This window comes from Haliotis cracherodii, unplaced genomic scaffold, assembly GCF_022045235.1.
Source record: "Haliotis cracherodii isolate W230 unplaced genomic scaffold, xgHalCrac1.p SCAF_7, whole genome shotgun sequence".
Classification (NCBI taxonomy): Eukaryota; Metazoa; Mollusca; class Gastropoda; order Lepetellida; family Haliotidae; genus Haliotis; species Haliotis cracherodii.
In genome coordinates, this window is record NW_027266330.1 from 34,864,441 (window position 1) to 34,876,690 (window position 12,250).

Consider the following 12,250-nt stretch of genomic DNA (forward strand, 5'->3'; position numbering starts at 1 on the left):
TTGACCCGAGTAAATACAGCGTCTATGCTGGACGGCCATGCAGTGGGGACAAGTCCATTGAGATTTCCCTCTACCACTATCAAACGGGTCTTCTGGCTTGCTGTAATCCCACCCCATACGATAAAGCTGCCGCCCCCGAACCGATCTTCTTACATGACACAATGATTGACGTAACGTTCACCTTGACGTCGGTACACTCGAATCCGTCCATCGCTGTGGCTGAGGTGAAAAAGAGACTCGTCAGTGAATAGAACTTGTCCCCACTGCATGGCCGACCAGCGTAGACGCTGTCTGCACCACTGTAGATGTGCTTGACGGTGGTTTCCTGTCAAAATGGGACGTCTGGCGGGTCTTCTAGCGACAATCCCTGCACATCTGAGGCGACGACGTACGGTTTGTGAATATATTCGTCGAAGGCAAGGGATGTTTCTTGCAGTCACTGTTGCTGGCTGGAATCAATTTCGTAGGTGTGTTGTTCAAATCCAGTTGTCTTGTTGATTATTGGTTGCGCGTGGCCTGCCACTCCCAGGATCGTCTCTGACTGCATTCGTCTGTTGCCAACGTTGCCATAAACACCAACTGGTGTTTCTGTGGACGTTAAAGTGTCTTGCAACATCACGTTGACTCGATCCTGCTTGAAGCATACCAATGGCTCGCAGACGCTCATTTTCGGACAGGCGTGGCTTTTCGTAATGTTGAAAATTGCGTAATTTTGGTGGTGGTTGTCAGAACGAAGATAAACAAAGTCATATGGAATCCCGTTAACGCACGTGGTTTTATACCCATTCTTGGGCGGTGAAATGCATGGGGCTTGGAAAAATTCAACTTTTGCATGGGATGTGTTACCCAGGTCAAAATCGCTCAGATTGACAACTGAAAACAACAAAGAATTTGGGTCACATTAGTTTATGTTTCATAAAACATGGCTGACAAAAGAAACATCATGTTTATGCTTCACATTTTCAACTTGGTGTGGCGCAACGGATAAAATATCAACACTCATTAACTATACCAGGCATACAATAAAGTATTATAATACTAGTTCTTGGTTACTTATATTTTCAATGTCAACATTAGACGACAAGACCTATCAACACAACTTGCAATGGAACTAGTTGATAACATTAATATCATCTTTCAAGAAACCTTAAAAGATAAATCCATGCATTAATGGTAACCATAACACCAATAAGATGCTAATTTTCCATACTGTATTAGAACATTGCATAAATCATCAAATACTCTATAAAAGTGAACTAATTATATATTTGGCATATGTTCTGTGTGAAAATAATACCTTAATGAATTATACTCACCTTAGTTTGTTATTACAAATGAAAACTAAGAAATTACACAGATTATTTTATAAATGAGTATTGAGTCACACACGCATTCCATCGTGAATTGTCGTAAACAAAACAACAAGAATTACCTCCCTTTAACTGAGACAGATGCTATGCAATGAAATGGGATATGCTGTAACTTATATTGGTTCAGCTCAATTATGATGTTTTAATGCAGAAAAGTTATATTTACAATGATAATGCTATATGCTTGAATTGTGTTATTACAAAATATACAACGAAAGTATGCCAAACGATGTACATGAAAATGTGAGAGGTCAAGTGACCTCAAATATAAACGATCAGCGAGGCGTGGACAAATAGTGATTTTTATCCTAACTTTTGCTTGAAAACATTGCCTGAGGAGTGTGTGTACATGGTTGACAGCGATACACATCGTATATCTGTTTGAGTACTAAAACGACAAATGACCTTGACTGTCCTTCGCTACCATGTCGTCCATGAACACTGACTGGGCGCAGCGTTATCGTTAAGCAAGTAATTAAATACAACATTACCTATATAGCCAAATATGGTTATTTCAAATCTGCATGTTCTTTTCTACATAATTACATATGTTGTGGTCTTATCTCGACCGTTAATTATCATACATACCTGAAAACAACAAAGAATTTGGGTCACATCAGTTAATGTTTCATAAAACATGGCTGACAAAGATACATCAGCCAATGACGTAAGTGCATTCAATTTGACAGTGCGCTAAGCGGCACAACTTTCAGAGGACTGACGGAGTGATTTCCCTTAGACCGTGGACGAGACACTCAACGTGTATTTACTTATACCCTTGAAAACACGGAATATATTACACAGGGGATACAAATTTAACTGAATGCACTTATAATGGGTGAAAGGTACTATATCCAAGAAATGCATCCTTTTCTGTAGCAGTTGTGTTTTTGTGACTTGATTCCATACACATACTACAATATTGAGATTCAACGAAAAATACATTAAAATATTGATGTCACATGAGCTTTTGTTGTTGAGTATATATGAATTGTAAAAAAATTCAAATTCCATTCGCTAAAGATCAACAGCAACTAAGATTATTTTGTAAAAGTGGGTCCTGATTTTAATGAAATTGTTCGATATTCAAGCATTAGATTCTTGGCAACAGATGCAGCGACAGATGACATCTCGTTCCACACCTATTGTATCTTATTTTATCTTCTCCATATGTGGTACAGATATCGATGTTCTGTTGCATATACATTTTACAAAATAACTAGCCGGAGTTTTCACTGCATTTCAGGGTGATAGATCACTTGACCTCTTTCGGGACTCGGAAAGAAACAAAATGATTATCATATATTAACTCTCGAGAACGATGTCGACACCTTTAACGAAATGTGACCAGATATATTGCTTGCTTCTCTTGCATATCCATAAGGTCATGTAGCGTAAGATAGATATTCGTTTGTGAGATCACGTGATAAGCGGCACATATGGTGTTTTATTTTTTCTTCCCAAATTCACAACTGCGCATTGCATTGAAGTCAGTAATTGTATCACATCACTGACTCTCAAACATGACATCCTTGAGGCTTGTGTTGCTGTTGACCTTAACTGTGTCTTCGTAAGAAGTAAGAAGTAAGTATTAAAAGTTGTCCTTTTTTATTGTTTGTTGTATAACGCCGAACCCAGCAGTAGGATGGCTGTCTGGTTATATCGAATCTGGACCAGACAATCCAGTGATTGATGTCATGCGAATAGGTATGCACAAGTGGAATAGGAAAACATGCATCAACCAAGTCATCAAGTCTGACAACCCGAACTCTTTAGTCGCCTCTTTCGACAAGCATGGGTTGCTGAAGACCAATTCTAACCCGGATCTTGATGGGGGAGAGACAAGCATGGGTTGCTGGAGGCTTATTCTGACCCGGACCTTCACGAGAGACAGGTCATCGTCATGTAGCTGGAATATTGCTGAGTGCGGCATTCAAAAATAAAGGAACATCATTTTTCAAGATACTTCAAACGCAAAAATACTATCATATGTAATTTACATGACTTAAATTAGACGAGGGATATTCAAATATTGACAAAAAAGTAAAACCCATACAGATATTTGAAACTCCACTTTTGATCCTCTTTTCGGCCCTATCGCGGGCGACAGATTTTAACGTAGAGGTACTAGTAAAAAAATCACTGGAAAAAATATCACCCATTCCAAACAATCCAAAACTTGAAAATACCACCATTCCAAATGGAATTATGACCATTCCAAAATCTGTCAAGCCCAAAAGAAAGTCACTCAACCTACAATCCTGTCGGCATTCAGGATCAAATCAATGGGCACAAACAACACACGAGTAGTAATACTCACATTACTTGGTCAGTCCCCGGCCACCTTAATCTAGGTGGTAAGGACATAGAAACCATGCCATACAGGAAAAGGCCAACCCAATGCACAAACTGTATGCTCTATGGACATACAAAAACATCATGTAACCAGTCACCCAAGTGCAAAAACTGCTCCCGAGTTTCTTACAAAGAAAACTGCAACATATGGTGTACAAGCTGCAGGAAAGAGGGTCATTCATCCTTGGCGCCGAGATGTCCTAAACGCTTGCTCATCAGCAAACGTATAAATAAAATACCTACTCAGCAATCTGACTCCAAATCTATTCAACCCATTGAGGTCGAAAAACTACTGATCACTCTACTGAGCAAACAATGGAATCTGTGAGCACTGAGCAAACAATCAAATCAGTGAGCACTGATCCGCCTGCCCACAGGCACAAAGCCATTGCAAAACGCAAGGGGAAAAAGACCCAATCTCCCCAATCAAACCCCATGCCTTATAATCCTCAAACTGAGGAACACAGCAAACGAATCAGTCAGGCAAAGAAAACACCAGCTCATGGTAAACAAAAGGCTCAGAACACAAACAAAGTTGTAGAGTTCATTGCCACGGCATTGATCCAAATTACAAGCAGAAAAATGAGTGTCAAAGCCAAAGCCACGTCCTGCATCCTCAAACTGGCTTCCAAAATAATGAAATACAAAGGAACAAAGAAATAGTTCCTAAATAGGGTATGCCCTTAAACTCAATAAGCGCTCATCTATAAATAATCATGGACTTGCTTTTACTACAGTGGAACGCAAATCCCCTTAAGAGCCACGACAATGAACTAGCCGCGTCCCAATCAAACCCTCTCATCCAAAACTTAATAAACCAAAATATCATCCCCAAAAACCAAGCTCTAGCTCGTAAACACCCCTTACTTACCCCAATATCCCACAGAATAACTAACTACCTAAATGAACACCAAATTAAAAATCTTAAACAAAACTGCAAACAATCAAATATCTTCACCCCTAAACTTAAAATACCCAAAATAGACACAACACTAGCAAGCCAAATAAATAAACAAACCGACCGAAACATAGCTAAAACCACCACACTAGCATACATACACGAAAATTGGCCAAATTGGTATCAATTTACACGTAAGGATCTTCAGATCCGACCTCCAAACACACAGGTTTCGAAGTCCATACCACACAACCAACTAAAACCACACAATCCTTCCGACTCCCAAACAACCAATTAATATTCACGGCAGAACTAATGTGCATGGCCTCAGCCCTCCAAAATCAAGAATCCAAAAACCACAAAAAAAATCCTAATACTTACCGACTCCCTAAATGGACTGCAAGCCCTCCAAAACAAAAATACCAAAAACCGACCTAAATTAATAAAACAAATACTTAAAAGCTCCAACGACCTAAGGCAGGCAAACAAATAACCTTCTTGTGGATACCCGCCCACGTAGGAATATACGGTAATGAAAACGCCGATAAGGCAGCCAAACTATCCCTCAAAATCCCAGAAATAAGCTTAAACCAAAGACGTATATGTATGTACGTCCGTGCTTAAACTTACCCATCTCAAAATCAGAAATTAAAAGTGTAAACAAGCAAAAAATCACCAAAAAATGGCATAACCTTTATCTAAACTCAATTAGCCAAATCAAAAAGGTACTCAGCAAACCAAAAATTCTCCATCCATCCAAAGAAATCGACAGAGTAATCACTAAACTCCAAACAGGACACACCAACCTAAATAACCACCTAAAAATAATTAAAAAAACACCCTACGGGTAACTGCCCACACTGCAAAGAACTAGAAACCCCAGAACACGCACTCATCCACTGCACACATTACCTAACACATCGAACCGCATTACAAACCACCCTCAATCTAAACAAGGCTCTCACTCTAGAAGAAATACAAAACCCACAAAATAAACTAGAAAACTTCAAGGCCTTAGGCGTATTCTTAATCAAAACGGAACTAATAAAACGCATCTAAAAACACTATAATCTACCAAATCAAAATCACATAAACAAACAAACATCAACCATACCCAGCTCCCTTAGTTCTACTCCCCAACCCCATCGGCATCTATTCCAAATCTCAAAATTCCCAAATTCTATATACGCAATCCCTAAAGCTCCCTCTTGGGTTGTACACACCACTTTCACCCCTTTCGGAAACACATTATATGGCCTGGCCGGGCCCGTGTGCGAAATACGCATCAGTCGGAAATCGCACGTTAAATCTCCAAAGTAAGTAAGTAAGTAAGTACTGACTGCACTCGTCAAAAAACAGGTGATAAAGCCTCATGTCATTCTAATACAGGAGACAATTGCCACCAAAAACCTCGCCTCACATTGCCAATGGCAAGTCCATGACGACACATGGGGAAGCGATCACCTTCCTATACTCACCTACATAGGTAGCCCACCACAATTAGAGGAACAGCCCAATCCTCAGCCCACATGGGACTATGCAAAGGCTGACTGGCCTAAATTCAGGAAGGAATGTATATCATTCAAGTCCTCAGATATTGCCTCGGATGATCCTGATCTCTTTTGCCAAAATCTCGTCTCAGCAATTATTGCCGCAGCTGAAAAATCAATTCCAAGAAAAGGCAAAAAAACTGGCAAAACGCCGGTACCATGGTGGAACAGGGAAATAGCAAAAGCTAGGAGAGTGAGAAAGAAAGTCCTAAATAGGTCAAAAAGTGATAAATCAGCCTTCGCCCAAGTCCGAGCAGCCAGGACGAAAGTAAGACAACTCATAGACGATTCTAAAAAAGAGTCATGGCAGACCTTCTGCAAATCCCTTAATGAGAAAACAAATGCTAAAACAGTCTGGAGCAAAATACATGCAATCAGGGTTAAGTGTAAACCCACCAAAATTCCCAAGTTAGCCAACGCCCATACAGTCAAAGAAAAGGCCAACATTCTAGCTGAGCATTTCTCATCTGTCAGCAGCAACACAAATTGCAGCGAAGAATTCAAAAAGGAAAAAATGCTTATGCCTAAGATCTCAAAACGGCCGCAAAGCAAGCATCTGGTATATTATATACCATTTACTGTGACAGAGTTTGATGACGCGATACAACATAGAAAAGGCACAGCACCTGGTCTTGACACAACCAGCTACGAGATATTGAAAAACCTACCTGATCAAACCAAAGGCTGACTCACTGAGTTGTATAACACGATATGGTCCAAAGGAGAAGTCCCAAAAGCATGGTAACATGCTGCGGTTATCCCGCTGCTAAAGCATGGGAAAGACGAAGCCCTACCAAACTCTTATCGACCGAACTCACTCACCTCAAACATGTGCAAAGCCATGGAAGCCATGGTTACAAAAAGGCTCATGCATCACCTTGAAACTGGCAACCACATAAAACCTGACCAAAGTGGCTTCAGGAAGGGACACTCGTGTCTAGATCATATTCTAAGACTGGAAAATGAAATAAAAAAACTCAATTAAACAGACAATACCTAGCCGCAGTATTTCTGGACTTCAGCAAAGCCTTCGACATGGTATGGCATGACGGACTCCTCTCAAAACTATCACAAAATGGAGTAGAAGGGAACATGGCAAACGTCATAGACAGCTTCCTGCAAGACATGTCGCTATCAGTTAAAAAAGGGAACAATCGATCGGATCCTATGGCACTTGACAATGGCACGCCACAAGGCAGCATTATAAGCCCAACCCTGTTTAATATCATGATCATTGATCTTTTTGACCATGTCAACTCTTCTACCCAAACTTCTAAATTCGCTGATGACGGAGCAATATGGGTAAAGCACAGAGATATTTCACAAGTTAGAAAAAAAACTCACGTCAGCCCTGGACGGAGTACATCAATGGTGCAATAAATGGGGATTCACCCTTTCAAGTGAAAAAAAACTGTTGGAGTTCTATTCAAACGCTGGGGGAAAGATGCTATGATACCCCGTGTCTCCATCAAAGGCAAGCCTATCAAATGCGAAAAATCTGCAATATTTCTTGGAGTGATCCTTGATCAACACCTCACTTGGCGCAAGCATATAGAATATGTGGAAAACAGATGTCAAAAAGACCTGAACGTATTACGGGCAATTTCAGGCACATCTTGGGGCACATCGAGGGACACTCAGCTGGACCTCTACAAATCTCTTATCAGATCAAAAATTGACTATGGTGGTGAGGCTTTTCATTCAGCATCAAATACCGTCTTGAGGCGCCTAGACAGAACAGGCACCTCACTAGAAGCACTACAAGTAGAAACGGGAGAACTCCCATTGAAACTAAGAAGAGAGCACGCAATATTATAGTTCTGGGGACGAACATCAAACCCTTTGGTTAAAAAGATATGGCAAGACAAAAACACTCGAGATAAAGCCCTAGCTCGAAAAAATCCCTCACTAAAGCCATCTGGGATATTAGTACGTGAACTCATTCAACGTCACAATCAATGGGTTACACCCTCCCTGAACTTTACTAACTCCCAAAGTTGACACTGCTTTAACATCAGAAGTCACTAAAAGAGGAAACCCAACCCTACTACGATCAGTAGCTATCACTAAAATTCAAACTACCTGGGACACCTGGGCCCATATATACACTGATGGATCCAAGAATCCTATCAACAACAGTGCTGGTTACGGGATCCATATCCACAGCTCCAAACCCCAAGCACATTCAGTTCGCTTGCCTGATGGTCAGTCAGTATTCACGGCTGAATTGGAGGCAATTCATCATGCACTCAAACTCATACTGGAACTCCCGGAAGCAAAGGCAGTCGTCCTATCAGACTCGCTAAGTGCACTTCAGGCCATCAGTGGCAGAATCTCAAACTCCAGGCCAAACACAGTCAACAATATTCTATACGAATATGCAAAACTATCGGACCAAGGGCAACAGGTGGAGCTGTGTTGGATCCCCTCTCACATAGATATTCATGGAAATGAAAAAGCAGACTCACTGGCGAAGCTAGCTCTAGACAAAGCGGATATACAGCCTATTCCCTTTAGTAAACTAGAGATAAAAAGCAAATTCAAAGCCTCCATAGCAGAAAGATGGCAAGCCCAATGGGACGCAAGTAAGATCGGCAGATGGCTATACAAAATTCAACCCAAAGGTCCAACAAAAGCCAAACTCATACTCAAATGAAAGGAAAATTGAAATTGCTATCTCACGCCTCAGACTTGGTCGCAAAAAGCACTATGACAAGGTTTGTTCATCTAGCAATCAGGCTGAAACCATTGACCACGTGTTACTAGAATGTCAAGACCATGCTCCAGCCCGGGCTAGGTTAAAACAAGAATTGCAGTTAGATCCGCTATCTGTCATAGATCTCCTAAAGCCAAGAGATGCAATAGCGAAGGTCAAACTAACCTTATTTGATGGAGATGGACAGCTGCTCGAACGTATATAAACAGAGCAGCCAAGGATAAAAATGAAATCATATCAATATAAGAAAATAGAAATCATATCAATACAAAAACAGAAATGATGTGAACACCAAACTCACAATAGATATGTGTACCCTTCTCACACTCCCAAAGAGGGACAGGTCAGCCGAAATTGCCTAGGCAGAAGGCGACCTCTTAAACACTAAATGCAACAACAACAACTGTCAAACTCAAAGTGCCCCTGTTCCTCCACCCACCATGTGTAATACTTTTGCGCACTTGATTGTTTTATTTGCAGTTATATCACTGTTAGGCTGAGAGAATAGATTTTGTTGTTTTTGTTAACGATTGTTTCCACTTTCAACGTGGTAACCTTATAAGTGAGTAACTTTTTTATCATGGGGAAATGAAACATGTTAAAATAATCAGAGGGACTGGCGATCGCATTTTTCGCATAAATGTCATGCTCGCATTGATTTTATGATTTACTGAAGATAGATTTGAACATTTCTGAGCAACGATCATGTTTGGGTAAGGGAAATAAATCTTGTCTCCGCTTGCAATTGGATTCAATCGGGCGAGCAGTTCCGAGATCGCAGTTTGACTTTTCGGTAGGACCGAAAGGCGGCATCCATGTTGTTCACGCTCCGCTGATCACGGGGCCTCATTTGTCTGTATTCTGCTTATGAGCCGGGATGCGCATGAAACACGGGTGTTAAAACTGACTGACTGCCTGACGGATATAGAAAATTTAACGTGCGCTTTCCGACTGTAGCGTATTTCGCACACGGGCCTGGCCAGACCATTTAGTGTATTCCGAAAAGGGTGAAAGTGGTGTGTGCAACCCAAGAGGGGGCTTTTAGGAGTTGCTTAATTATATTGAATTTTTGGAATTTTTAAATTTGGAATAAATGCCGAGGTGGGTGGATGAGGGAACTAAGGGAGCCGGGTGAGGTGGGTGTTTGTATGTTTATTGGATTTTGGATTGGTAGATTAATTAGTTTTTAGATGTGCTTAATTAGGTCTGTTTTGATTAGGAATACGACAAGGGATTGAAGTTTTTTAGTTTATTTTGAGGGTTTAGTATTTCATCTAGAGTAGGAACCTTATTTATATTGAGGGTGGTTTGTATTGTGGTTCTGTGTGTTTGGTAGTGGGTGCAGTTGATGAATGCGTGTCCTGTGGTTTCGGGTTGTTTGCAGTGGGGGCAGTTGCCTGTGGTGTGCCTTTTAAGTTTTTTTAGGTGGTTATTTAGGTTAGTGTGTCCTGTTTGGAGTTTTGTAATTAATCTGTCAATTTTTTTAGAGGTGTGTAGGATTTTAGGTTTGGCTAGTGGTTTTCTGAGCACTTTTTTGATTTGGCTATTTGAGTTTTGATATTGATTATGCCATTTTGGGGTTATTTTTTTGTTTGTTTACACTTTTAATTTCTGATTTTGAGATGGTAGGTTTAGGCTTATTTCTGTTATTTTGAGAGACAATTTAGCTGCTTTATCGGCGCTTTCGCTGCCGTAAATTCCTACGTGGTCGGGGATCCACAAGAAGGTTATTTGTTTGCCTGCTTTTGTTAGGTCGTTGGAGCTTTTAAGTATTTGTATTATTAATTTAGGTCGTTTTGGGGTATTTTTGTTTTGGAGGGCTTGTAGTCCACTAAGGGAGTCGGTGAGAATTAGGATTTTATTGTTGTTTTTAGATTGTTGGTTATGCAGGGCTGAGGCCATGTCCATAAGGTTCGGCCGTGAATATAGATTGGTTGTTAGGGAGTCGGTAAGATTGTGTTGATATAACTGGTTGTGTAGTATGGACTCCGAAGCCTGTGTGGTTGGAGATCGGGTCTGAAGATCCGTCAGTGTATATGTGACACCAATTTGGCCAAATTTCGTGTATGTATGCAAGTGTGGTGGTTTTAGCTATGTTTGGGTCGGTTTGTTTATTCATTTGGTTTGCTAGCGTTGTGTCTATTTTGGGTATTTTGAGTTTAGGGGTGAAGATATTTGATTTTTAACAGTTTTGTTTAAGATTTTGAGTTTGGTGTTCATTTAGGTAGTTAGTTATTCTTTGGGATATTGGGGTGAGTAAGGGGTGTTTGCGAGCTAGAGCTTGGTTTCTTGGGCTAATGTTTTGGTTAATTAAGTTTTGGATGAGAGGATTTGCTTGGGACGCGGCCCAGAAATTAAGGCTTAGATGTTCCCTGCGTAGATTTAGTGGCATTTCCCCCGTAACTGCCTGAAGTGAGGTGTAGGAGGTTCCATATTGGGTGCGTGTAATTAATTTAAGGGCTTGGTATTGTATTGAGTCACGTTTTTTTAGATAGAGAGTTGTTTAGGGTATTGTATATGGCGCAGCCGTAGTCTAGTTTTGATCTAATTAGTGCTGTATAGAGTGAGAGGAGGGTATTTTTGGAGACTCCCCAGTTAAAGCCGATGAGACATTTTAGTGTGTTAAGGTCTTTGCTGCATCTAGTTTTTAGGTTTTGGACGTGAGCCTCCCAGGTGAGGTGTTGATCGAAAATGAGTCCTAAGAATTTGGTTTGTTTTTGGAATTTGATTGTTTAGTTGTTTAGCTGGAGGATTGGGAAGGCAGGTTTCATGTTTTTATGTTTGAATACTACTCCTGTTGTTTTATCTGAGTTAAGGGAGAAGATCCATAGGGCTCCGTCATCCGGGAATTTTGAAGTGTTTAGTTTAGGGGATAAGCCCTCGAATAGATCGTTTATCATTATATTGAAGAGGGTTGGGCTGAGGATGCTGCCCTGGGGAGTGCCCATTTTCTAGGGGACATTGGTCCGATAGCGTATAGTCTATACCCACGGTTATTTTGCGATTGTTTAGGAAATCTTAGATGAAGTTTATTATTTGGCCTTTGGTGTCAAAACGAATATATTTACTAATTATATGTACGGCCAATTAGCCAGTTCAAGAGACAATACCCTGGTTCTACCACCTTTAGGTGTAATTACGTCGTATGCCCCTGGTTCACGGTTCGTCTGATCTCCCGTCATAAAACCACGATGTTTATTTACCTGGAGCCTCAGACAGCGCCGTCTTGCTGTGTACATGTACGTACATGTACGTACATGGCAATAAATGGTTTGACAGAATCAGTCAATAATTATTGACAGTGATGTAATTAAAATTTGTCACTATTCACAACTCCTATTTTGATTTTTCTATTGTTCAG